At 44.6% G+C, this 25,138-nt stretch overlaps 1 protein-coding gene across 3 annotated transcripts in view; it reads right to left on the bottom strand.

Moving 5' to 3' along the window:
• Positions 1 to 395: 395 nt before the first annotated feature.
• Foxo (forkhead box, sub-group O) overlaps positions 396 to 25,138 on the bottom strand; it is a 347,741-nt gene continuing 322,998 nt past the window's right edge. For all 3 annotated transcript variants that reach the window (XM_076902789.1, XM_076902788.1, XM_076902790.1), the window contains one exon: positions 396 to 651. The gene's annotated coding sequence lies outside the window, so the exon portion shown is untranslated. The remainder of the gene's footprint in view (positions 652 to 25,138) is intronic.

The following is a 25,138-nucleotide window of genomic DNA, read 5'->3' as shown; positions in this document are numbered from 1 at the left end:
GTCTAAAACACGCGTTACCAATGTAACATCAGCTACAAAATTTCGTCATAAATTCTCGTTGCACCATCCACTTTCGACAATCTAAAATTATTGTGAACAAAAATCTATGCAGAATCGTGAAAGAGATTCCACTGCCTCCGTCCAAAACTTCGATTAATTCTTACCTATACTGTATCCACGTTCAAGTATAACTGTATCGTTTTCAGGCTGCGTTAATTTCGTCGAAGATACAGAAGGATGGAGAAAGCAGACATTTTTCGAGTAATTTCATCGCGACGCGTAATTTCCTAAAGGTATGTAATCGTGCAAGGGATGAATCCGAAGGTAAAGCAGAGGGAACTAACGTAGACCGCGAAATTCGATAATTCTATAAATCCAGAGGCAGAAAAGTTAGCTCGCGTCCCTTCCTCTGTCCCATTTAGAGCGGTCCGTTGTGCAAAACAGAGGCCACGAAGCGACGATGCCCGGTTCCCGACGTTGATCGCGTTTACGGCGTGATCCTCGCGCCGCAGTTGCACAGGACTGAATCGCCGTCTTTGAAGTACGTCTGATGGTATGGTACGTATCGTGGTCGTGGTCCGGTATAATTATTCCTACATCTTATCACAAGTACTCGTCGATCCTCCCGTTCGTCCTCGACACACGGAACATCTGCAACAGAAACAGAAATCGAGGTTTCGTTAATCGCTGCGAATTGATAATTTATCATTGTTAAGAATTTCTTTAAACAATTTTTAATAGTTCAATGCAGATTACAATTATAATCGATAAATCGCCAATGCTGTTGAATCCAACCTGTATACGATACGTCTCGTTGGCGGGGTTGCAATCGGCGAGAAACGGGCGATCGAAAAAGTTGCCCGAGCGGAGGAGCGGAGAGGATCGACGAGAGCAGCTTCGTTTAGCGGAGAGCCGATCGTTTGATACGGCGGCAACTAGAAGCGAGGAAAGGGATAGGATTCCCTGCGCGTCGCTGTCGTCGTCGTCGTCGACGTCGTGGCGGTGATTTACATGCAGCCCCAGAGGCGGTTGTCGCGGTGGCTTTTACCGTCCTCGCCGTTCCTCTCCTCTCCACTCAGCGCCCGTTTCAGCACGGCCGTTCGCGTACGCGCGAGCGATCCACGGCCATCTCGAAATCCGGGAATTGGGTTTCGCGTTTGGCGTGTCGTTACTTTGTTTACGAGCGCCGGAACACGGCTGGACAGCGAAAGAAAAAGTGTCCACGGGCGCACCGGGGCAATATTTACCGGTTGCTGTACCGTGCCGCGGCGCTTCGCCATTTTTACAGAGGGGTGCGAGCTTTATGCGGCCGGCTGATCCACTTTGCCCTGAAAACACGACCAATCGCCACGCTGCGACGCTTTGGCAAGCTACCAAGGCGAATCCACCAGCGTCACTCGCAAGAAGACTCACAGCTGTTCCCTTGGAATTTCAATCAAATTTTTCGAGAGCCCTTAACATCTTGTCGAATATTTTTTCACCGAACCGTTTTCTTCCTCGTCAAGAAATTAGTATACTTTTCGAGAATGAGTCTGTGAAACGAGTGGCAGAAACTTCTTTCGATTTTTCTTTTCTTCATTTGTCCATCTTTCTGTACAATGCCGAACTCGGCGAACCACGGTAAATCGTCCACGCTGTTGGCAGAGAGCGCGTGAATTTTCATGAAGATCGCGATGAGAACGGCGAGATACATGGCGAGTGAGGTCTTAAAACCCACGCGGCAGGTGAAAGGTAAAGGACTGGATCGCGTGATGAGATGCATTACGAGCGATTACTCCTGTTTCTCCCTGTTAAGTCACTCCCTCGTGCGCGCGCCCCGCGTAATGCGTTATTAAACAGCTGTTTCGAGGAGTCTAATGGGAATCTCGCGCAAATTGCTCGTTTGAATCGTGGAGACCTCTTGATGATTCGCCTTTTGTCGTCGTTTCGCGGGACAAATTGCACGCGCGTTGCACGTTCGATCAGATCAAAGGTGCGTGGATTTTTACTGCCGATACGTATCTCTAGCCTGCGCAAGACTAATCAAGGGATTGATCAAATCACTTGAATTCCAGTGTCCCTTCGATATCGAGATATTTAAGTACACAGCTAAATTACTTGATCGGAAATTGTTTGAATTCAAACAATATGATTTCAAATAGTAAATAGTTGAGTATTGTCGATTTTAACTTGTTCTCTGTGGTTGTAACGTCACTCTTCCGGTATAAACACACGTTACTTATTGTACAATGCAATTCGCATCGTTAGAAATATATTTCAAGTAGAGGAACAGTTGGAAAGAGCTCAACTGTGCTCCGAAATTAAAAGGGTATTTTAAGAGATCCACATTAGTGCGAATTGGTTTGAAGTTAGTTAAATTCGCGCGATTTCAAATCCAGTGGTCCAGCTAATTTTAACGCTTTCGTTAATAGTACCTCAAGTCACGGTGAAATGCACAAATTCGTTATTGTTCGGTATTATTGTAACAGATAGATGGAAACAAATAGAGGAAAGTGAAAGGAACGAGCAACGATCTCGCTGGGATTTTGCATCGTATGGCTTCTGATTCGTTGCTTGCAAGTCGACTCAGATTAGATTTCTCCCTAATCTAAAAGAAAACTAAGAGTTGTTGAAAAAATACAATTCGCATTAGTCGAACCTGAACACTTAGGCAAGGCAGGAGCATTTCCAAAGTGGTCCAAGGGGATGAACGCTTAGCGAGCTCAGAAATTCGGTACAGGTAGATTTAGATAGCAAAGGGTAGAAGGGCGAATAGAAAATAGGGGTGGACTCTCCGCTAGCACTTCGCGCAGCCAGTCATTCATACATACACAAAAGCTCTCGCCACTCTTCGCCACGGGGATGAAAGATCGGGCGTCGATGGTAAAACGTGCTTCCCCGGACTTGCTAATGGATTCCGCACTCTGATTTCACCTCCTTCTCTTTCTTTCTTTTTTCTTCTTTTTTTCTTTTTTTCTTTTTTTTTTTTTTTTATTTCGTGGTCCACTTAAATCCATATACTTTCCGCGCCTTTGTCCAGGTACTCGTGGTTGGCGCATTCGTGCCGTAAAGTTGGATACATAATTGAAGCACCCACGGCGAACCCTTTACCTTTAAACCTTTGGTAGTGAATCCATTTATCGCGCGTTATATAACCAAACTCGAGCAATTGTATCGAGACTACGAGCAATTAATACCCATTGCTCGCAACGGGAATCGATAACGTCCTGGCCTGTTACGGTTCCCTTGGAAGGATTGGGGCGAATTAACATCATCGTTAAGAAATTAAGTATCGAGTTACAAAAGTTTTATTCACTCGATGATAGTAGTCAGAACAATTTTAGTATAATAATAGTATTGAATACTAATAGTTTCAGCAGTATTCTATAACATAACAGTCGAATACCACTGATAAGACGCGATACCATAATTCTACAAGATCAAATAGCACGAGTATTCATTTCTATTGGTACTAATCACTAAATAATATTAATTATCTAATAACAACTGTATTTTAGATTTGTTTTGATCAGTCTCAATCGCATTTAAGTACCATTTCACGCTGCCAGACAATAATTATGTCCCAACAATTTATTTCTATCCATCTTTATGATTACATAAGAAAGACAATTCGATCTAGCACCGAAATAGATCCAATAATGGTAACTGTATTTCTATTTAATGCTTAAACGATACAAGAGTATCGTTATTGCGTTTACACCGCCATCTGTCGTTAATGCGATTTGCTGGTGGCAATTAGTCAGCAATGCTATTTTTTGGAACATTTATCAAATCCTTTCTACGGCTAATCACCTTAAATGCCGCCGTTTAACCAACGACCCTTGTAATAGACGGTTCCTGTTCAAATGAACAGGTCGTGGGTATTTATATTTCGGAGTTGGGTGCAGCGTTATATTTCGCAATGGTGTTCTTTAGTCATTCGAGATTGCACGCTGAATGAAATAACGGAAAGACGGTAAAAATTCGAAAAATCATTTGGTGGTTCAATTAAACTCTCAGAGTCACTGTAATAAATAAAATTTAACCCTCTGAAGAACATCAGAAAGCTTTCTTTCTCTGAAGACCTGTTAGAGAACTGTGAAACGCATTTTTTCTGAATTTTGGAATATCTTCTGCAGTTTTGCAAACATTTTTTACAATATTCTATCGCTTCCTACCTCCTACCAGAAAGAAACGTATTTTAAATACTAGATCAGAGATGAATAAAAGTGCCATAAAATTGATTTAAACAAATTCCGATTGAAGGAATTTAATTGCATATTTTAATGTTTCTTCTCAATGATATTTTATGAGCTTAACACTCAGTTGAATATTACTCAATAGTCTGTGTATCGATATCTGCAAAATCAATTATAATGGAACGTTGTGCTTCAGTCATAAATTAATCGTTCGTGATAAAATTACTCATTAAAGTATTCATTTATCGTAAATTCGATCATCATATATTAACCATTATAAACGGTAATAAAAGTAAACAAAAAGTAAGCAGATAATTAAAATGAATTCTAAAAAATTTAGTACAGCAACATAGCTATACTTGTGGAATCTTATACACGTGCAAAACCCATAGATGTTTGCATAAATTTCCTGTTGAATCAAAGTTATTCTAAGGGTCGGAAATAAAAAATTTCGCTAGAACAAATCAAGGATCGCCCAAGTGTCTATGCAGCATCGTACAGTAATTCAGCGCCCCGTGAGGATCTAGAGTAGAGTTATTAAGCTCTGGCAGTAGCGGCCGCTGCACTGGCCGGTCCAATACCGGAAAAGTGGTAGAATTTAATTTAAAAAATAGGTTTGTCGGTGGCACCGTCGCATAGAGCGTACAGTTTTTTATATTTTTAATTTTCATCGGAGGACGTCGTTTCTATCTGTCACTGACATGCCCCACCCTCCCTCCCCCGGCCACTTTTTCGAAACAAACGAAAAAAAAGAGAGGGAGAGAAAAAGAGCGTGCGCGCGCGGGTGAAAGAGTGTGAGAGTAAGAGAGAGGCGGACAATTCTGTCGATGTATGATCTGGCCGCTGATATATGGCGGTAACGTGAGCAAAAATGCGAGGCCGATTGAATTACATTGAGTTACGTGTCGTTACGCAACGCACCTACAGGGCCAGAGAGAAGCCTCGGCAAATTTATAGTACGACCTTTTTGGTTACGTTTGATTTTGAAAAATCGTCGCCGCGCGAAATTACGATCCCACCCACGCCCGGCGCGTTTTGGCACGTGCCCGTCGACCATATTTATTTGTTCCACGTGTTTTATCAGCGAGCACACATCCACCCAGTTCTCCCTCTCTTTTCCTCTATCCGCCCTCCGTGGGCCACCCTTCCGATCGCGATCTCTCTTTTCTTCGTCGACGCGGCGCTCCCGATTCTCGGATGCCCTCGCTTTCCGGCAAAATATGCGGCTCGGGGGAAACGACGCTTTATAATATCACGGCTGACACTTATCGTTATGCATTCTTAAGTGATAAATCTCGAACGAGCCGCGGATACGCTCGAAATTTCGGGGATCGCGCGGTTCCGTCGCGACGCTCGCAACCTGGCCAACGTGCTGATCTATATTCGCGACGATCCGCGCCCTCCGCCTCCGCCTCTGCGGATGCGAGTACGGTTCATTCTTTCACTTCTTTTCTCCTCTATATTATTTATATAATAGTTTTCTATACTATTTCTGAAAATTAGCTAAGCACAGTTATCCATGCAATCCTGCGCGCAACTAAGAGTTTCACTTTGTTACTTCTCGCCTCTCAATTTAACAATTGAAATTGAAATTAACTCCATTTTTGGGTATCGATTATCACGCAGATAGAATGGAAACGGACAATTGATAGTCGATCGGTGCCTCGCGATATAATTATTAATGCACATGTTTGCAAAGAACATTAATAGGTACCATTATACGGGACGTGTTATCTCGCGAAATTAAATCGAATCTGACGAATGGCTTGGCGGCACTAGACAAGTGTATTCTTAGAAGCACGTAATCACTTGAATTTTTACAGAGGGCAGAATTTTTGACTGTGATTGGCGTACCTACTTGTGACATGGCGAAAAGAGACACGGAGTAAAAAATAGATTTTCAGGCGAATTAGAATGCTCCCATGAAGCAACGAACCTTACGTCGAAATTTTGTCGTAGAAATTGGGAAAACGGATTATTTATGGACACTTTGCACATTTTTTTTTTAAATTTAGTATTGAAAAATGTGAGCTGGGGAAAACCCGTGGGAAGACTTTTCAATAGTAGATCAGTGAAAAAGTAGTTCAGGTTGAGACGTCCAATACTCGTCCACGGAGTTCCTCTGTTGGAAATTACCAGAACCAAGTGGACAGAATTTTCCACCTAGAAATCTTCGACTAGCGACGCAATTACTAAGCGATAAGAACAAAGACTGTGCGCGGTGCGCAAAGTGGATTAAAAGGAAAGCGAGCCGCGGAGGGAGAGCCAGATTTCTCTCCGTCGCACGGTACTCTGGACGATGTTTCTAACGTGGGGAAACTCCTAAAAGCATTTATTAAACTTATCAAGATTTTAGGATATCCCGATAACCGTAAACCTTATCGATCTTACCATCAGCTACCATCGATCGTTACCGTAAAAAGTGCTTTCTAAATATTTCTAATTCGTTCATATTCCGTTCAGAATATTGAAATAAAAGTTTCGCTAATTATTTAAATAATATCACCAGGTTATATGATATAGCGAAGATACAGACTGTTCGTTCGTTATAATAAGCAATAATAGTCCAGAGCGCGATTAGGAGAGAGTAATACGCGTTTGGTAACGAAACCGGAAAAGGTCGAGCGGTTCGGTGCATTAGAGTAACGGGTATTATCGAGAGTCACCCCTCCGAACTTGCATATCACGGTGGTCGACACTGAGGAAGAAAGAGGGTCTGCGCGATATCCCGGCAATTCGAGATAGAGCCGCTTGTGTGTGCGCGCCGCGAGAAAGCGAGGCAAGAGAAGAGGGAAAAGAAAGACACGCGCGGAGGGTTAGCCCTGGTCTCTTTAGCAGAGATAGGTGGGGGTGCGGGATAGCGGCGCCTATGTACGTTCGTACGACGGGCGTTGGTCGGTGTGCGTGGGCGCGCGTGCCGCTGTCGAGCGAATAGGTAGGAAGATATCGTTGGGAAGGGTTGGCCACGTGGCGCCGCGGCGCGCCGTTCCGGCGCCGACGTCCCGCACACCCTCAACGAGCTCAGTTTCACTTCAGCCCCCAAGCGGCTCGACTATAGACGACGAACAGCTCTCGTCTCCAGGATTCGGCCTCGCCGCGAGACCAGGCTACGTTTTCGCCTCGACTGTATCGACCTTGTTCCCCGTTCCTCGTTCCCCTCGCCCCTTCGCCCTCTCCACGGCCCGCCGCGTTAACTTCTCTAGCGCGACCTTCGACCCATGCGATCGCGACTCGGTGACATGCCCGCTTCCGCCGCGAAATTTCGACGGACGACGCCGTTACGTCGAACGCTAGAGATCGTGGCGCTAGCTCGGTCCCTTTCCATCTCTTTCTGCCTCGTTGCGGAGGAGGTTTACGATCTTCGGGGGATGGTGTAATGGGTATTGGTATCGTAGCTAGTTCGCTGATAGAGCTGGACGGATTAGACGTCTTGTAACGAGGCTTGCTTAATTGACGGCGCACAGTTTCTTTGGATGGTAATGGGAGATTAGGATTTATGGGGCCGAGGTTAACCCTCGATTATGGAGATTCGGCTTTAACGTTTGGTTACGTGCTCCATGCAGATCCGTAGCATACAAACAGCTGTAGCTATTGCTATTTCATTGCCTTCTACGGTACGATTTTCTACTTTCGAAGATTGTAAACCGATTTATTATAGAACAAAGGAGGATAGTTTTCAATCGCAATGTGTACTAACTGCTTTCGGGATACCCGTAAGTAGAAGAGACTCGTTTCTACGCGTCTATTACTAGCTGTAACATCGAGCAATCAATCTCAACTAGCTGCTCCAAATTTTTCACCAAATCGACAGTAGAATTCACAGGGCAATAAATACAGGTGACAGAAAATATGAGAAAAATTAATTGGTGAACAATTTGAAAACGGCACGTTTAATCTCGGGAACTCTCTCGGTTCTATCGAAGGAACGATCCGAAGTATTTGATCGAGCAGAGAACACGATTCGGACCAGCGGCTTGCAGCGGCAGATTCGCCGGTGGATCAAGTTTCGGGCGGTTCGAGGAGAAAGATGGCACGCCGTGCGAGGCGAAGGGAACCGGCGTGGCGACGGGTCGGGCAGGTCGTGGAGTGGCCATCGAGGCGGCCGATGCCACCGAGTTTCCGTGGCTCCGCCATCTTTATGGTTACGTCAGCATGTTTCAGTTTGCCGGATCTGAAAGTTTTCGCCCGGCGACAAGATATTTCAAGTGGTCGCCCGGTCGCTCAGCCCGCGATCGTACCGCGCTGAAATATTGGACGGCTCTTTCTTGCAGCCGCATATTCTTCTACCACCACCTAGCCGCGTTTCCCTCGCCGCCCTGCGCCGCCTCCTACCCTTCATCGGCAGCATCTCACCGCTCGGCGGTAGCTGGAGCAGCGGCTGGAGCAGCGGCTGGAGCCACCCCCGTCGTCTTCGTCATCCGAGCGTCTCGCGCGACCTTCTTTTTCCTCGCGGGTTTCTTCTGCTTCTTTTCCTTCTCCTCCTTCCTCGAGCCGGTCCACGGGCGCCTCGCTGGCAAGAACTGCGGAACTTATGAGTCGCGTATCAAAGCGCACCGAGCCAGCCCGTCGTTAACTACCCATGAATGAGTTACGCCCTACCGACGCTAATTCTCAAATTGTCCAAAAAGAAACGGCAAAGTGTCTATTAATCCGCGCGGCTCCGTTCCTCGAGACCCCGGAGGCCCGAGCTGGAGAACGGGGGGAAGAGCTACGAGGACCCCTTCCGGTTCGAAGCGGCGGAAGATTGGCGAAGATGAGCGAGAATGGGACAGCCGCGAGAGGAAAAGTCGCTTCCGGTCGAAAACAACCAATTCAACGGGGAACTGGAATCTCGGACACGCGATATTTTATCCGAGCGATCATTTCTCTGTTCTTTTGTTCGGATGCTTTAATTGAGAGATTTTACGAGGAAATTCGAAATTCCTACGAGTACCTTTTAGTTCTTGCTTCCCTTGGTGTCTTTTCTTTTACGAATAAAAACGTGCGACGAAAATAATCGAACGCCGGTTGACATGGAAAATTCAGTACATCTTAAACGTTTCCAAAGTTATAACTCGAGACTCGCGTACCGTCACGCGTTCAAGATTCATAGCCGCATAACGGAGAACGCCGAAAGCGTCGCGATCTTCCCTAACCGTGTTCGAGAATCGGAGAGAGTCAGACGTGGGGGTTAAAGTTTGAGAAGTCAGCCGATCACGAGCAGCAGGAGCACGACAGGGAGCTAATTATGAGTAATAGATCGGAGCGATCTCCGAATACGGCGAAGGAGGGGAACTAGCCGAGAGCCAGCTGACGAAGAAAGGTAAAGACGGACGCGCGTAGGCCCGGAATTTGGCGGCGAGGACTAAAACTCTGTCACCGTTGACAAATCTACGAGCGTCGGGCTGATAAATTCAATTAAACAATTATACCTCTCCTCCTCCTCCTCCCCCCCCCCCCCCTCCCCTCCACCTCCTCCCGCCGGTTTTCGAGGAGGATCGCGCGCGCGGCACCAGCCAGCCGTCGTCCTCTCCGCTCGCGAGCCAACCGGAGCGTCTTCGAGACGTCGCGACTCGGAGGACGAACACGAGAAGCCATTTCTGAAGTTTATAGCCGGCTCCGTGGATCAGCCGGAATGGGTAAGAAACGCAGAGGGCGGTTCGTCTTAATATAAAGCGAGTTGGTAAGTTTGGTGCAGCCAGCAGAGGCTAACTTATAATGCGATTTGTTTAATCGGCGCCAACTACTTTGTTCCGCCCAGCGTTTTCCGTCGTCCCTTTCGAGAAGAACGAACAGCCACCGGGGCTTTCTTCTCTCGCTTCCTTCTTCGCCTCGCCGCCCCGCGCGCGCTCTCCCGAATACCTAAAACTGCGCGACACTCTTCGCTCGAAACGATCTCGGGTATCGAACGACACCCCCTTTCGGCTGTCTTCTCTTCGCTCTTCGCCGGAGTCAAGGGTCGAACGCCACTTGGGCTACGTACACTCGAGCGCGGGCAACTTTTACCCTTCCCTTTCCGATGCATCGACGGATACCATCGCCGTTCTCCTGGCTACTTGTTTCGATTCCGGGCTGCGGATTTTTACGACCCGCTCCGACGGGGGGTTGTAAAGTGGTCTTACGTCTCGTTGATACGGTAATGGTGAACGATGCTCGGTAAATTTTTTGCGGATGCATTCCTTCAGGCTTCTTTCAATTGATATTTATGCGAATTACCGTCCCGGTGGGAGATAGAAATTCCGAATCGTTTAAGCGTTTATGTTTTAATGGTAATAAGCGTTTCTAAGTTTTTAATCGAATAGAAATCAGTTGCCACGATAAACCGAATGATCCGCGATGATAAAATATTCCCGAACAGCACTCGCATGTATATTTATGATCCGTTTACAAATCAAGCTAGTCCCGCAAGTCAGAGGAATCATCCCTTTACTCTTCTTTCACGCAAATCCACTCTTAGTCACTCGAGTTTCATCAGTCATGATCCGACAAAGTTACAAAGCTCGTAATGGTAAAAAGAGGACTCGGTAAGCCGAAGGGTGCATCGTTCGTGAAAAGAGAAATCCTTTGTGCGAGAGTTGTAACCGATGCTCCCGGTACCAAAACGTTTTTGCAAATATACACGCGACGTTTCTACCGTATTTTTGTTTTACATTTTAGAAGGAATATACATTCGAGGAATAATAGAAACAACCGAAGATCTTGGAAAACCTACTGGTCTACTATCCAATTTTAGGGTGAAATTATATTATAAAATCGTTTGCATTTCTTTAACAAAGTTCGAACGATCGTGATCCGTCCTATTTCTCGCATTATTCATTTACAAAATATCGTCTGCGAATAAAAAATGATCGCGGAGCGAAGGAGCAACGATTAAAAGCTCCGCGAAAAGGAGACGCACCCTATGATTGTCGCGCTGCCAAGCCGACTGAGGCATTTATCATTCCCAGTGATTAAAGAGTCTTTTGCCGACACCGTGAATCGAGGCATTCATTCCATAACGGTTTTTTGCAAAGAAGTGGCGTAAGGTCACGCTGGGAAAATGTTGAATTTTTAATTCAACCTCATCGCCGGTTTCCGCTCCGCTGAACGGATTAGTGGCATAGGGTAAAGTCTGGTCCGTTTGCAATCCCGGTTATTCTCTGACGCATTATTCCGCGATAATATGAAGGTACAATTTATTTGGATGAAGAAGAAAGAAGAAAGGGGAACGTAGGAAGGCAGGAGAAGGGAAAAGGGAAAATGATGTAACTGGAAAATGTGCCAGGTCGAGAGACGAATAAATACGGATGGATCGTTGTTGCCATGACAGTCTTTTCAGCCGAGGGAGAGCGAATACATCGTTGCTACTGTGGCTATTGATTCCAAAGATTCCTCGCCCTTTCATTTCCGACAATTACGCAACGATCTTGCTAATTCCGAGCTTCGGGAAACCCGAAGCATTCACCGAAATGCGATCATCTCTTCTCTCTCTCTCTCTCTCTCTCTCTCTTTCCTTTTTTTAATTACTTCCAAGGGACGTCCATTATTCGACGTCGAAGTGAGCGCGTTCTTAAAAGTGCGTCTCGCGCTTAGAAAGAGGCAGGTAATTTTATCGAAACGCTTGTAAAGTTTTCTATAATAAATCGTGCGGTCCACGGAAGATGATAACAGTTCTGTCGAATCAACTGATCAAATAAATTATTTCACCGTTTTATAATGAAGCTGGTCTTCTTGTATAAAGTAACCGCTCTTTAAACAAATTTCATCGTTTATTTGAATCGTAACTGTCAATGTTACGATAATGCTATTTCCTTGGCCACCACGCGTAGTTATAAGTTAGCTATTTTTTGTTCGTATGTCAACTTGCAATCTGCAGCCTTAGTATTTTTAGTGTTACTAGAGATATTATCAATTCAGCATATTCAGGGATCATGATATAATCACATATCATAAAATTTGTTAGGATGCTTCGTGTAGTTAATATTTGACGTTGGTTCCTTAGCTAATCGTTTCTTCTAATCGTACTACAACTATACTGATTACTAAGGGCAAAGCTTAATTGTAACTAATTGCATATTTTATTAATCTTCATGAATAAATTAATTATTTACGGGGAATACAACATGTTTCATCATTATCCTTCACCTCTCCAACCATCTCCATTCCATTTTTTCTGATCATATTCACAAGTTAGAATAGGATAGATAGCAGCAGAATCGTGTAAAATTAAATGTTCGGGATTTGAATATTCCGCGCTTTTTTCGGATACCTCCTGTCACATTATGTTCTCCTAATACAAAGTTCGATTTTCAATAAAAACTCTGGTTTTTCGACTTTCTATCAGGTGAATGTGATGTGTGAGGAGGAGGTATCCGAAAAACACGCGGGAAATTCAAATTTCAGAAATTGGCTTCGCCTTCGAAAAATCCTGATTTTCGGAATTTGTATCGGGAGAACATGATTACGAGGAGGTGTACGTAATGTATCATTTCTTGGAAATTACGTTATTTCCAGGAATCCTCAAAATTCTGAGTATTTCGGCAATTCTGGAAAGTGACGTCATTTTCCAGGAATACTTTCGAACTTGAAAGTAATTTAATCGTGATCAAGTCTGTGTTACACGAGTTTCTACTCGTCTAAGGATCGGAATCAGTGATTCTAGGATTTCAGAGCAGGTTCTCAAGTAATTAAGCGAGTAATTAATAATATATAAACGTTTATTGACACCTTTCAACAATTAATATTACAGCGATATTCTTATAAGCTAATTTTTATAAACTATTTTTATAAATTCATGTACAATACATCTTATATAACTTATATGCATATATACGACTAATACTTCTATACTAAGAAATTGATTTTTGATTTACTGCAGTCGTACCTCAGACACTCTTGATGCAAAATAATTGATAGTTTCTTGTCGAAGGGAATTCAGCTTCGTTGCAAAGTCTCGCAGCTAGTCCACGCAAGTATATAAAAAGCGCAGATGAATTGCGCACACAACAAATACATTAATAACCAATTATTATACATTTGATTAGAATCGGACAAAAGAAAAAAGTTATTAAAAACGAATATACATTATGCAACAAACATCATGGAAAGAGACAAGAAAATGCTAACCGATCTTGAACATCTCTCCGTTTAAAGCACGGCCTCTGCTAGATAGCCTCATCAACGAGTCCACCAACAGCTTCGTTCGAAATGTTCCATCTTCCATTTCTTTCTCATACAACGTATCCCTTTGATATCCTATTTGGTACAAAAGTATAAAGAATTAGTCAATTAATTCATTACTTACGAATTTGAAATTCATTTAAGTTATAACTTACCTTTTCTTGGGAACGAACATTAAGGAAACGCAACTGGTGACCCGTTTTTTTCGAATCGATGAGAATTATCCAGCGTTCGATTTGTTACTAAACTGCCCAATAAGTAACGTCGCGACGCTGTCGAGAACACAAGAACTTTGACAGAACATTTACAGGATTCCGCGATAATGGTGTGAGAGTGGTAAAAAGTGTACGAAGGGTGGTTCTCGTTCCGCCAAAGTCCTGAGTAAAAAACTATAGGGCGACTTTTACGAGCACCACGAGTTACGAAAAACGACGGATTCTATCGTTCTTTCGTAGAACCATTCGAACAGCTACGATTTCGTCCAGGTTGCTCTTATCGAAAATGATATAAAAATGATAAATCAAAATTCCTTACTAAAATATAAATGATTCCTTAAATGATAACTCTTAATTGTTTAGCACGTGTCGTCTTATTTAATTATCTATTTAAAAACCATTCGAGGAGAATTCAGCGAGGAACAAGTGTAATCAACGTCAGTGATAAAAATATCGAATGACAATCGAGTACACTTTGACGAGCATAATGCGAGAGTTATCTCACGCGAGAGACAAATGACTACGCTTTAAGGACCTATGAGCTTGAATACCGTTTGAAAAGCTTTAAAAGTGAGTGAGTGGGTAAACAAACGCCGGGGTTGTTTACCCTCTTGAGAACGTGGAGGAGAGCAGGTTGCCCGATGCTGGAGCATTCGCTGATACTTTCATCTCCCATGACCTATCCTATTTCATTCTTCTTCCCGATCTCTCGAGCATTCTCTTCAAGATCTCCGATTCCTGGCAGCCCGCTCGTGTCCACTGGGATGAATCGTTGAATCGTTCGCGACGAATCGTTCCGCGTACGCTCATTTGCGTGGAAACGCGCGTGTATCTCGGCAAGACGGCGTCGTTAAGGGGACAAGAGGAAGTGTCGCTTAGGTGGGTACCAAGCCGATGTAATTATTTCAAGGCCACTGAATACGCGATCGAGCAAACCCCTCGCATCGGATCATGCTGCTCCAGTGGTCCTGAGGCGTCGCTAATCTCCGATCCTTTCTAGGAAGACACATAGAACCGCTTCGCTACGCGTTCTAACCGTCGATAATCGTTCATGCAAGCACCGCCGCCGACAAGGGGTGCGTCGCCGAGAGGCGGAGTAATCCCGATTCGCCTCCAGAGGAGGAGCCGAGGCGAGATTCGTGCCGCTTCTTCGAGACTAGGAAGTGCGCTTTCACGCATCGGTATCGAAGAATTAACCAGCCGGAGATCGCTCGGTCGCGTGATTGTCGCTCGATCGATGCCACCGACGATAAGCCCGCTCGATGGTATTACGCCGCTGATAAGCCACCGACCGAGCCTCCAACGGATTTATTCCTCCTGCTGCTTAAGCTTCATGTTCACTCGAACTTCCACCATCTACGCTCCTACCCAAAAACGACGCGCTCCCAAGTTTAATACATATTCAATATATCCTATAATTGGATGGTTCTTTTCTAGTTTTCGCTCAACTTCGCTAGGACGTGAAGCGCGTCTCGACTCGTAACTTACAAATTGCAACTCTTTGCACGGTTGGCTGGATTTTCTGGAGGCAGTAATTAAAGGGCAAAATTTCTATCTCGCTGTCTCGCTAAGAGATAATTACACGACTGACCTGTTTCTCAGTCGTCTCCGTCGTCAACGTCTCCTTCGATTATCGGGCCAACTTATTCGTAGACCCGATCCGCGTCGATCCTCTCGTAAATTCATGAAATTCCAGGCTATTTTTCACCTTCTTTAAAATAATTACGTATGTACTCTAATTCTTTGGAGAAACTGTATCTTTTGAAATTAAAGCTACTAAACCATGCACTCGACTTCGTTTTCGATTCGCTCGCGGGACGGAAAAACAGCAGGAAACGTAGAAGCGCCTCGGCGCACAATAAATTCATCGGTAACCATCGAAAGCGAGCCACGGTGGGATCATCCATTAACCTTTGTTGCTACAACCCGTCAAAGCCTCGAACGTTAGATTTTACACGGGAACGGCTGTTACGCGAGCCATTTCAGCGGCTCGGGTGAGGAATGGCGAGGTACGGTTCCTGTCATTGATGCGTGCCAATCACGGAAACCGGCTGCTGCAGCTCGGTCGTCAGCGGTGAAATTACGTTGAAAAAAAAAAAGAAAAAAAAAATAGCCCACGCATACGCGTACGCGCGTGCACGTATGCACGCGCAGACAGACAGGGTTGTATACGAGAACGAAAGGGGAGGATGAAAACTGTCAGGGGTTACCACCGCGACAGTCGAATCAAACAAATGACCCTCCTCAATTTGGCACATTCAACGTGTAGCTTGTTGCGTTTCCATTCATTCCGCGGTAGCTCATCATAACGTCAGGTTATATACTTCTTTTATTTCTCGGCTTCCTCGGACTTCCATTTTCTTCTTTTGCTTCCTTCGCCTCGACTGCTCGTCCTGGTTGCTCTTCGCTTCCCTTACGTATATTTTTCTATTGCTATTCCATATCTGCAAAACGCACGCGCGCGTATCGTTCTTCCTTTTCGACCTACTCCGTCCTCGCTCCTCTCTTATTTTATTGCTCATTCGCCGGGACGTTTGCAGCTCCCTTCACACGTACGCGTGCACACGAACGCGTTGCCCGTGAACGCAACGATATTTTCACTTTTTAATAGCCGACACGTTTATCCCCGGGATTCACGCGTGCGAACCTGTTCGAAACGCGAAACGGCCGCTCGCGTTGATTATGCGCGTACACGCGCCCGGACCCGCGCTTTTCGGTCCGCCCTCCACAAACTCCGCCGCTGGACTCGTTACAAGCCCGCATACATATGTATTATACGCGCGGGAAACGGTTTTCCCGCTTATTACGTCTGTCTGCTCATTTATGGTCATTGTGCGCAGAAACGCGCGGGCTCGGCCGTTCCTCCCCGCAATTTCCACTACATCGTTTGTTTTCATCTTTCATTCGGGATGCATGCGGAAACATTTACCCTCTACAATTCCTCGTGTAAATGTATATTCGTACCTGTACACATGTACGAGTGCGCGCGTGCCGTCGTGTCAATATTATATCTTCCTTTCTCCCATCGCCCCATTGCTCCGCGTATTTCGGCTATGTACGCGTTCGATCATTTCCTCGATCATTTTTGCCGTTATCCGTTCGCCATCGACAGACACTTTTGTGGCGCGATGGGTGACATACAGCTTTATGGACGATAGAATCGGAATAATAACTAATAACATTTTTTTGTTTCTCTCTTAATAGCACTTCGAACAAATGAATCGCTGCTCGTCGAAAGTAGCATATACGTGTTGGAAAGTGAACGCGATGTAGGATTGAACTACTGCGTTCAGAGGGTATACTAGTTATATCGATAAATGGTTGAATAAATAGTTAGACTTTATTATATATATGCTAATAATATTATATAATTTTGTTCTTTGTTACCGTGTGGTATTAATCCTGCGTAGGACACAATATTTGTTATAAAAACAAAGAGGAGCGGTTGTAAATCGATTGCATCTTGCGTGTAATTATAATCGAGCGCCCATAGAGGTTAATAGTAAATACGCACTAAGGGTATTCTTCGTGCTATAATAGGTCTCGATAGAAACGGCAAAATGTGTACTTTTACTAAACTCAATACCGCGATTATTAGGCAATAGTAACGGTTCTCGTATCAGCATACATGTGTCCCTATATCACCGCAATTGATAGTAACCGCAATAATTTAGTTGGTGTTAAGTGATTTCGCAATGTTTCATTCCCCGGGTCTCGTTTTCCCTAAAACGCAAGCCTCGAACGCAATTTCCTTCCCATCGACCCTTAAATATTCCATGAGCGGTTGCCCGTCACCCGGCACATAAATAGGTAGAGGACCGCGTATCAAAAACAAGGAGGCGAAACGAACTGCTCCTCGACACCGGCGTTGTACACACTTATTTAGCGTGCAAACACTCAAGGGGTTTGCCAGAGAAGCAACAAGTGCCCACCGGTGTACCTAACAGCTCTCGGTTTACATCGCGCGGATACAAATCTACCGCCAGCACACCTGACCGACGAATCGCACACGCGGGAACATATTTTACGCCGGTTCAAGGTCCCTGTGGAATCGAGGGGAAATTAACAAGATTTCACGAGTTTAAGGATAACTGGAGTCATCCGGTGGACAAAATTATTAGAGAATTTTGTACTTTTTTTACTTGGTAAAGAGAATATTTGTTTGCTAAGTTAAAATATGACAGATCTTTCATCTGAATTTCTAAGAGTGAACTGGTAATAATCCGATTCGGCTAGCCTAGGATCGTCCGGGTATATAAATCTAACGACAGGATATCGTTCGTTCTTAATTACACGCGGTTAAACTAATCCCGCGTTCGGTTTTTCTATCGCGTTGATCCTCTGGTGCGGCATCGGGAGCGGGCGGCAAAAACGCGTCGCGCGAGCTCGCGTGCCGTTAAACGCTGGCTCCAGCTCGAGCCGGAGATGCCGTTAAACGCGGTCGAGTCGCCGCGAAAGGATTCGCTTCCTGGTGTTGGCAAAAAGCCGCGTTTTAAGGCTGCGAACCGGACCGGACAAGTGGACACGACCGCTGTACACCGTGGTACTATCGCCGGAGCCACGGGATCCGAGTGGACAGAGGACGATTCAGAACTTCCTTCTCCGCGACGTTTATGTGGCAAAGAAAGCGTCCAGGACAGTTTGGAACTTGTGATACATACGAGCGTGCATTCGACCCCGTGTTCATAATTCTTATCATCGTTCTTTTTGATGCTCTTTGGAACGTTCGAAGGAACTGTTGCTCGGCTCGGTATTTACGTGTCAGCCGTGAGGCCTTCGGATTGGACGTTGTAAACTAGAATTTTTGGACGAGAAGAAGACGAGAAAAATGAATGACTATGAAGTATTTCTACAACTATTTCTAGAACTTTTGCCAGAAACTAATATCATATGTGCTTTTTCCACACTTCGTGTCTGACATTTCAAGTAGTTTCTTATCGTCGATTCATCCACGTCGCAGATGCAAACGTATCGAAGTAATAATTTTAAGTGAACTTGAAAGGGTTGAAGAAGTCGGAGGATCGCTTTCCGTACCGATGGCATTTAAATATTTACGGGGATTTAAAATCCCGCCTCGACTGTTTCTTTCGACAAGACCGAAACTTTCGGGATATTTACGATCACGGCAATTTCGTACTTATGTAAAAGCTGTTTGAGTTATCGCGGTTCCATTAAAAACTGAAATTGCGAAGCGACGGCCGTTCTAAAAGCGGCCATAGTTTCTTTTTATTCCCGCAGCTAAGAACTGGAATGAAATTCGTTTGAGAGTGAAGTTTAAATTACCCCTTTACTCCGTCTGATCGTCGACCGCGGCGAGCCCTGGCTTCACACTAATTGACTTAATTTCTGGGCTGATTGCGAAGGTTATTTGCAGCTGCTTTAAACGCCACGGAACTGGATCCGTGTCTTTCCGAACGATTCATCCGCGCCTGGCTAAATAAGTACCAAATATCCCCCGATAGAATTAAACTCGCAACGATACCGATTTTATCGTAGCCGCCTATTTCAGACGAGCCTTAATCAGAATTAATTCCATAAAAAGCAACACTCGCTGAAATTTGTTTTCTAATTTTCGGTTAAATATGCATTCGTTGTATTCGGAGGAGGAACGAAAACATCCGCGGTTACGATATATTTTTGGTAATACAGAATAATACAGAACCAAACTCGGTTCGATGCATGTTCGATTGTTTTCGAACACTCGAAATTTCTGTTCGAGAAAAGTTTGAAGAATAAATGTATTTTAAAGTCTGTTTAATTCGATCGTCGAGGTTAGGTTCGAACGGGACCCAAGCATTTCGCCTCGAAGGAGAAACAAATCAGGTGGCAAGGAGGAACGAATCATTTTAATCTGTGACGATAGAAAGGCAAGCGAGGAAGTTTAAATTACGTTCGAAGGAGCAGGGTGCCGCTCGTCATTCTGCCCTCGCGGCCATCATTGCCTTCTTTAACTTCTGTAGAAAGGCGGCGGCAGCGGCGGCGGCGGCGGCAGCGGTCGCCGGTATCCGTGGAACTTAACTTTCCTCCTGATTGACGTTCGGTTATTGTCGCATTTGCATAACTCACCCCAGCGTCGCGGGCAAGCGCTCCTTCCGCGTCTTTCTCTCCTGTCGGCGCGTCTCGAGGCTGCTAACCAAGAGACAAGGACGTGAGCGACGACGGACCAGGCTGAACGAGCACCCGGAGACGGTGGAAAAGGTCGAAGAAGCAGCCTCGAAGGGGTGGGCAGACGGGTGCCGGCAGCCAAGGAAAAGGGAAGACGAGCTCGTCGACAGAACAGGAGAAGAATGCGAGAACGGCCGCGTGTCAAATCGAATTTGCCTCATTTGCCCTGAGCGGCGACTCTGCCTGGCGCAGGAATCTATTAGAATAATTTTTATGAATCTAATTTTAAATTCCAGGGAACGAAGTTACTTTACTGTCACGCTGTCAGCGGCTCTTTATTAAGTGGTCCTCCTTGCACAGCCGGTCCACGCAGCCGGAACTCGCGCGACCCATCGGAACCGAATAATTTAAATAATTCCTTCCGTCTAATTTCTCTCGCAGTCGATGTCGCGGGAGAACTTCGGGATATGCCCGACTCTGCTACTCGAAATATCGCTGATCCGAGCTAAGCTGAGCTTCACGCGATTAAATCACGTTCCCTGTTTAACTTATTTCTCACTCCTGGCCAACTATGCATCTGATTAACAGCCGGAAAAGGATTTTGTTGCCAGCCGAGAGCCGTGGCGATCGTCCGTCAACAAAATGTTCTAACGGTTCGATACTGTTTAGATTTTCATTTGTTCGCATCGTTTATACAGAGTCAACTGATAGCCTTGAAAAATCAGGAGGCAGCGCGGAGCTCAAGTGGAAGTGGATCGGCTGTTGTCAGACGTGCTATTATAATCTGCAGGAGTAGAGCAGGAAGTCTCGGTTCGTAATTTTCCACATATGAATTATGTTAATTGCTGGACGAGAATGGAAATTATCGTTATACTTTTTAGACGATATACGTAAAAAGCTCTCAAGCGATATAATGTAATATTACAAAAATTAATGCTTTCCTCGAATAAATTTGAATCGTTTTATCCTTTAAATTGCCGTTTGCGATATATTGCGATTTCACGCGATTTACATGCATTATTTACTTATAATTACTTATTCTTAACTCCACAATTTTTCCACGACAAAATTTAGTGAGCATAATTTATCTATTGTCGCAAAGATAACAATAGTTTGTAAGTAGTAAGTATTTTGTTTACAACTTTCGGTGTACATTTAATCATACATAATTATACGGTGTATCGAAGGTTGGAGCTTATTACAACTCCTCAGTTTTTGTACGATCCCACATTTGTACAAGATTTCAATCAAGGATACCATTTTGCGAATCGATACGTCAAAATGATATACGTCAAGTGACGCTGAAGATACGCGTACACGCTACACGGTGTTAATTTAATTGTACGTTTGCGAAGTTATGTTCGCGACGTTAGTACGTCACAATTAGTAGAGGTAAAATTTTCCCAATCATTTTCTAAGCTTTTCCACGCTTCCTACGACGTATCAGCTTGGTATTCGCATAGAAATTGTTGTGGAATTTTTCAGGAGCATCTGTCGCGAGTTGTACGAGATCCACAAAGAGGAGCTCGTTTTCCTGGGTCCGCAAGATTTTCGACGATTCTCGAGGATCAACGGAGCGTGACGTCGAACGCTCCGCTCGCCGGAGCACCACCAATTACGATCGGCGAACGGCCGTCACTCGACATTATCGGATAGTTAACCCGGTAAATGGGGGAAAAAAATTCTCCCTCTCAAGACGATGACGACGATGATTCGAATGCTGGCTCCGGAGCAGCAGAGCCATGGAATTCCATCGGCGGCCTATATTCGCGGCTTATTTTAGAACCGTACTCGAGCCAACTTCGGTCGTGCACGCACATGCGTGAACGCTGCGAACGGTGCGCCGGTTATGGTACCACTGGAGAACGGATGATGCACGCGCCATAGACGGAACCACGCGCGGTAACCAGTCTCGATCATCTAGTTGAATTAGAGACACCTTTCCAACTTTTTGCCGCGATTTAGAGAAAAAAAAAACTACTCCAGGAATTGTACGTCTATTTGCCAGCATAATAACTCTCAACTAGAGTTATGTCTCTAAGTTTTTGCTATAATTTTAAAAGAACTTCTCGATGGACTGTCTGTCTGTTAGTCAGTATAAAAAGCCGCCTTAACACGTTGAATGTCGCGTCGATCATAAGTACATTTATCACTGACAATTCAGGCTCCGACAGGAGTCTCATAAGGTGTTTCACGTGCAGATCATTTCAAATATGGTTTACTTAAAATACTTTTTTATTGTAATAAAAATGTGAAAGTTTTCCTAATACTCTGCGAAACAATTTAAACAGGTTTACGACATTTTAGAATATATTCTTCATTCATTTTAACAAAAGAAAAAAAAAAGGACATCAATTTCTCGCGTCTCGAAATCGCTTGAGATTGGAGGTTAATCCGTAGTCACGACACGCATGATCAATGAGTTTTATCGTTTACGTTTTATCATCCGAGAGATGTAATCATGTGGCCGCGATGGAGCGGAGGCAAAGGCACTCCTGTAATTCGTTTTTCAGTACCTTCCGTGTTAAATAGACCGTGGTAGTTCAGCGTCGCGCACCACGGACGACCACTACTTTTTCACGTTACCTTACAGATTTTATTTCAAAAGTTTCCCTCTATCGTGTCGCGACGTTAATTTATCCAACAACGGAAAAACCATACTCAGATGTTCACCCCTTTAACTGGCACGGCCGAGCTTTTAATAATAATTCTCCAACGCTGGCACAATGTGCGCCACGCTTTGAAACATCGCATCGTCGCATGCCCTTTCCGTTATTAATTCGATATAAAAGTAATTAATTAAAAATATTCTAATTTACATACGCTATGTTCGCTATAATATAAACGTGTTCGAAACAAATAATAAGCTATTAAAGTTAGTTCCGTTCCGGTATAATATTACTTGGTACACACAGAATTGCGAGCAATCGTTCCTCTATCTGCGATTCTACACTGAATTTACTCTGTCCCAAAGATAAGCGAATGTCCGCGTACTTTTAAACGTTGGTACCCGTCGCCAGTGTTTAAAGATACGAATCGTTTTGAAACTTGCCACGTAGATTTGGAACGATTCGGTCGGCCTTGAGTCCGCCACTGGCCGCTAATCGCGTCTGCCCCTCTAAAGCTTCGATATCAATAAAACTCGTACGCTTGATTGCGACAGAAAACTCCGATCTCATGGCGCGCGCACACATACACGCGTACACATACGCGTCGCAGCGATCGCCGATTGGTGGATCGCGGGATAGCACCCACTAGATATCACGCGTGGCGCCTTGGCCTACGCACTTTACGTAACGTCGCGTATCGCGGCTCCGCGTCGACTGAGGCGAACGTCGTGACCGTCTACGTGAATTTCCACGTCATTCCGAACTACGCAACTTGGAAATAGTTTTCAAGTTAACGGGAGATAGAATTATTTTATTCGTCGCGTGAAGCGTCGACGCTCCGGTCTACGACGGCATTAGAATTTCTAATAGGATCTAATTAAGCGCTGGTGAATTTAACGATAAAAATAACGTGGGTCCAAGTACCCGTATTAAATTTTATTTATTATTATTATATTAAATAATAATTATTACTCTTCAGTGTAATAGCGTAAAAAGGTAACATCGAGGAAATGGGCGCAATACTCGATGAAAATGCGATCCCGCTCGAAACTTTCCAGCTATCTGTGCGCAAACGAATAAAATAAAATATTTTATATACTAGAATTGCGTGCACGAGTTTAACTCCACGACCGGCGACATTTTGATTTACAATCGCAAAAACATTTGAAGCGAACGCAACACCATTGTTCAGAGTCATCGAATTAAAAAGTTTCACATTTAAAAGATTTAAATTCAAAAGTACGCGCAGCTGTTTCGCGTTCGCCCCTTTTTAATTATACCGTGTAGTAGGTTTACACAGTGTAACAATTAAACTCGAGTAGACACGCGATAAATCAGCAACACTCGTGTTACTATTGCTGAACAAGGTACTCTAGTAACAAACAGAATTTTTAAACACGTAAAAAAGAACGCGCAATTTTCCAACAGCGTTAAATGGAGTACGTTACATACCAGAGAATGCTACGATAAATTACGTAATTATTGCACGAGTAGAGGCGATAAATTGTAGAACGTGTTAAAAAAACAAAACATGCCACGAATAAGTGCAAACGATACTCCTTTACTTTCGCACCTACTTCACAAACTACCTAATCAAACAATTCGAAAACTTTGCATTAAATTTATCAATATTTCGTCCCACGTCAAATCAGAATTGTAAAAATAACATTGACTAAAAAGATTACTAGCTTTCTCGAAGCAGTTGAAAAACAGGGTATCGAGGATCCATTGCACGCGACCACAACCAATTCCTGCATTCGAAATTGTATCCCGAAATTCGGCGAGCAATAACCGCGTCTGTCCAGTCTTTCTAATATTGGTAGAGCCTCTAGAGACACGCGCGAATACGAGTTTCTCGAACTGGAAACCTTTTCCTCCGTCACCTTTCGGCCTCGGACGGTTCGAGCACATCTACGCCAGATGAAAAAAACATGTTTCTGTGCCTGGGCTGGGGAACATTTCTTTTTTTTATCTCGTCAGAAGGTGCTGTGTCGTCGATAAAAGTTGGTCGCAAAAATTTGTCAATCGTTAGCGTTCCTCGTACACTCTCTAATTCGGTGAAAAGATTTCGGTATCGACGACTAAAATAAAAAGAAAAAAAAATAGCTGGTGGTGCATTCGAGTTATCCTACAATCGAGGCCAGAATATTCGAGCGTTCGTATATCGTGATCGAATCGGTCGATCGGCGATCTCGATATCGTGAAACTTGGTCCGCCACATCGTCTTTAAATCCCGCTGTCCACTGGTGGATTACACGCGCGTATCGCGCCCGGTGTGCTCTTTCGGAAAAGTAGGCCAATGTGCGCCGGCAAGCGGGCAGCGGGCAGCGGGCAAGAGGCACGAAAACGTGGTCGACGATATTTCGTGTTACCCTTCTTATACGCATCTCGGCGCCACGTCACTCCTATATATTCGGTCAGCAGCAGCTCGTAGCCGCACGAGAACGAGAACTTTTCCGGCGACTATCGGCCCTCACGACTCGCATCGCCGACGATGACATACTTTATCTTCGACGGGGGTCGAACCGTGAGATCGTGGCAGAAATTTATTGGCCCCGTCGCGTCGCAGCGATTTCACCAAGGACGAATTAATTGATTCCCGGCCCTTCGATCAGGACACCGCCACTCTTCACCACCGTTCACCAATCTGATCCTTTTATTATATTATCCTGTATTTTTACAACTCGATCAGTTTTCCATTCCGCCACGATAGTCCGTTACAAAACGTAGTTAGCGGTCCTTCGAATGGTTCCAATTGATACGACGCAAACGTCCGATTTCTATCGGAGGCGCGGTCGAAATTGCCGCTTGTTTCGCGGTAACCAGTTTAACTGGTACGTTGCGACGCCGCCGATATTTTAAAGAGGCGAACGCTCGATACGAAGTGGAATCA

Source organism: Xylocopa sonorina, chromosome 10, assembly GCF_050948175.1.
Source record: "Xylocopa sonorina isolate GNS202 chromosome 10, iyXylSono1_principal, whole genome shotgun sequence".
NCBI classification, from domain to species: Eukaryota; Metazoa; Arthropoda; class Insecta; order Hymenoptera; family Apidae; genus Xylocopa; species Xylocopa sonorina.
Note: the sequence above shows the minus strand (reverse complement) of the source record. Positions and strands in the feature narration are given on the sequence as shown.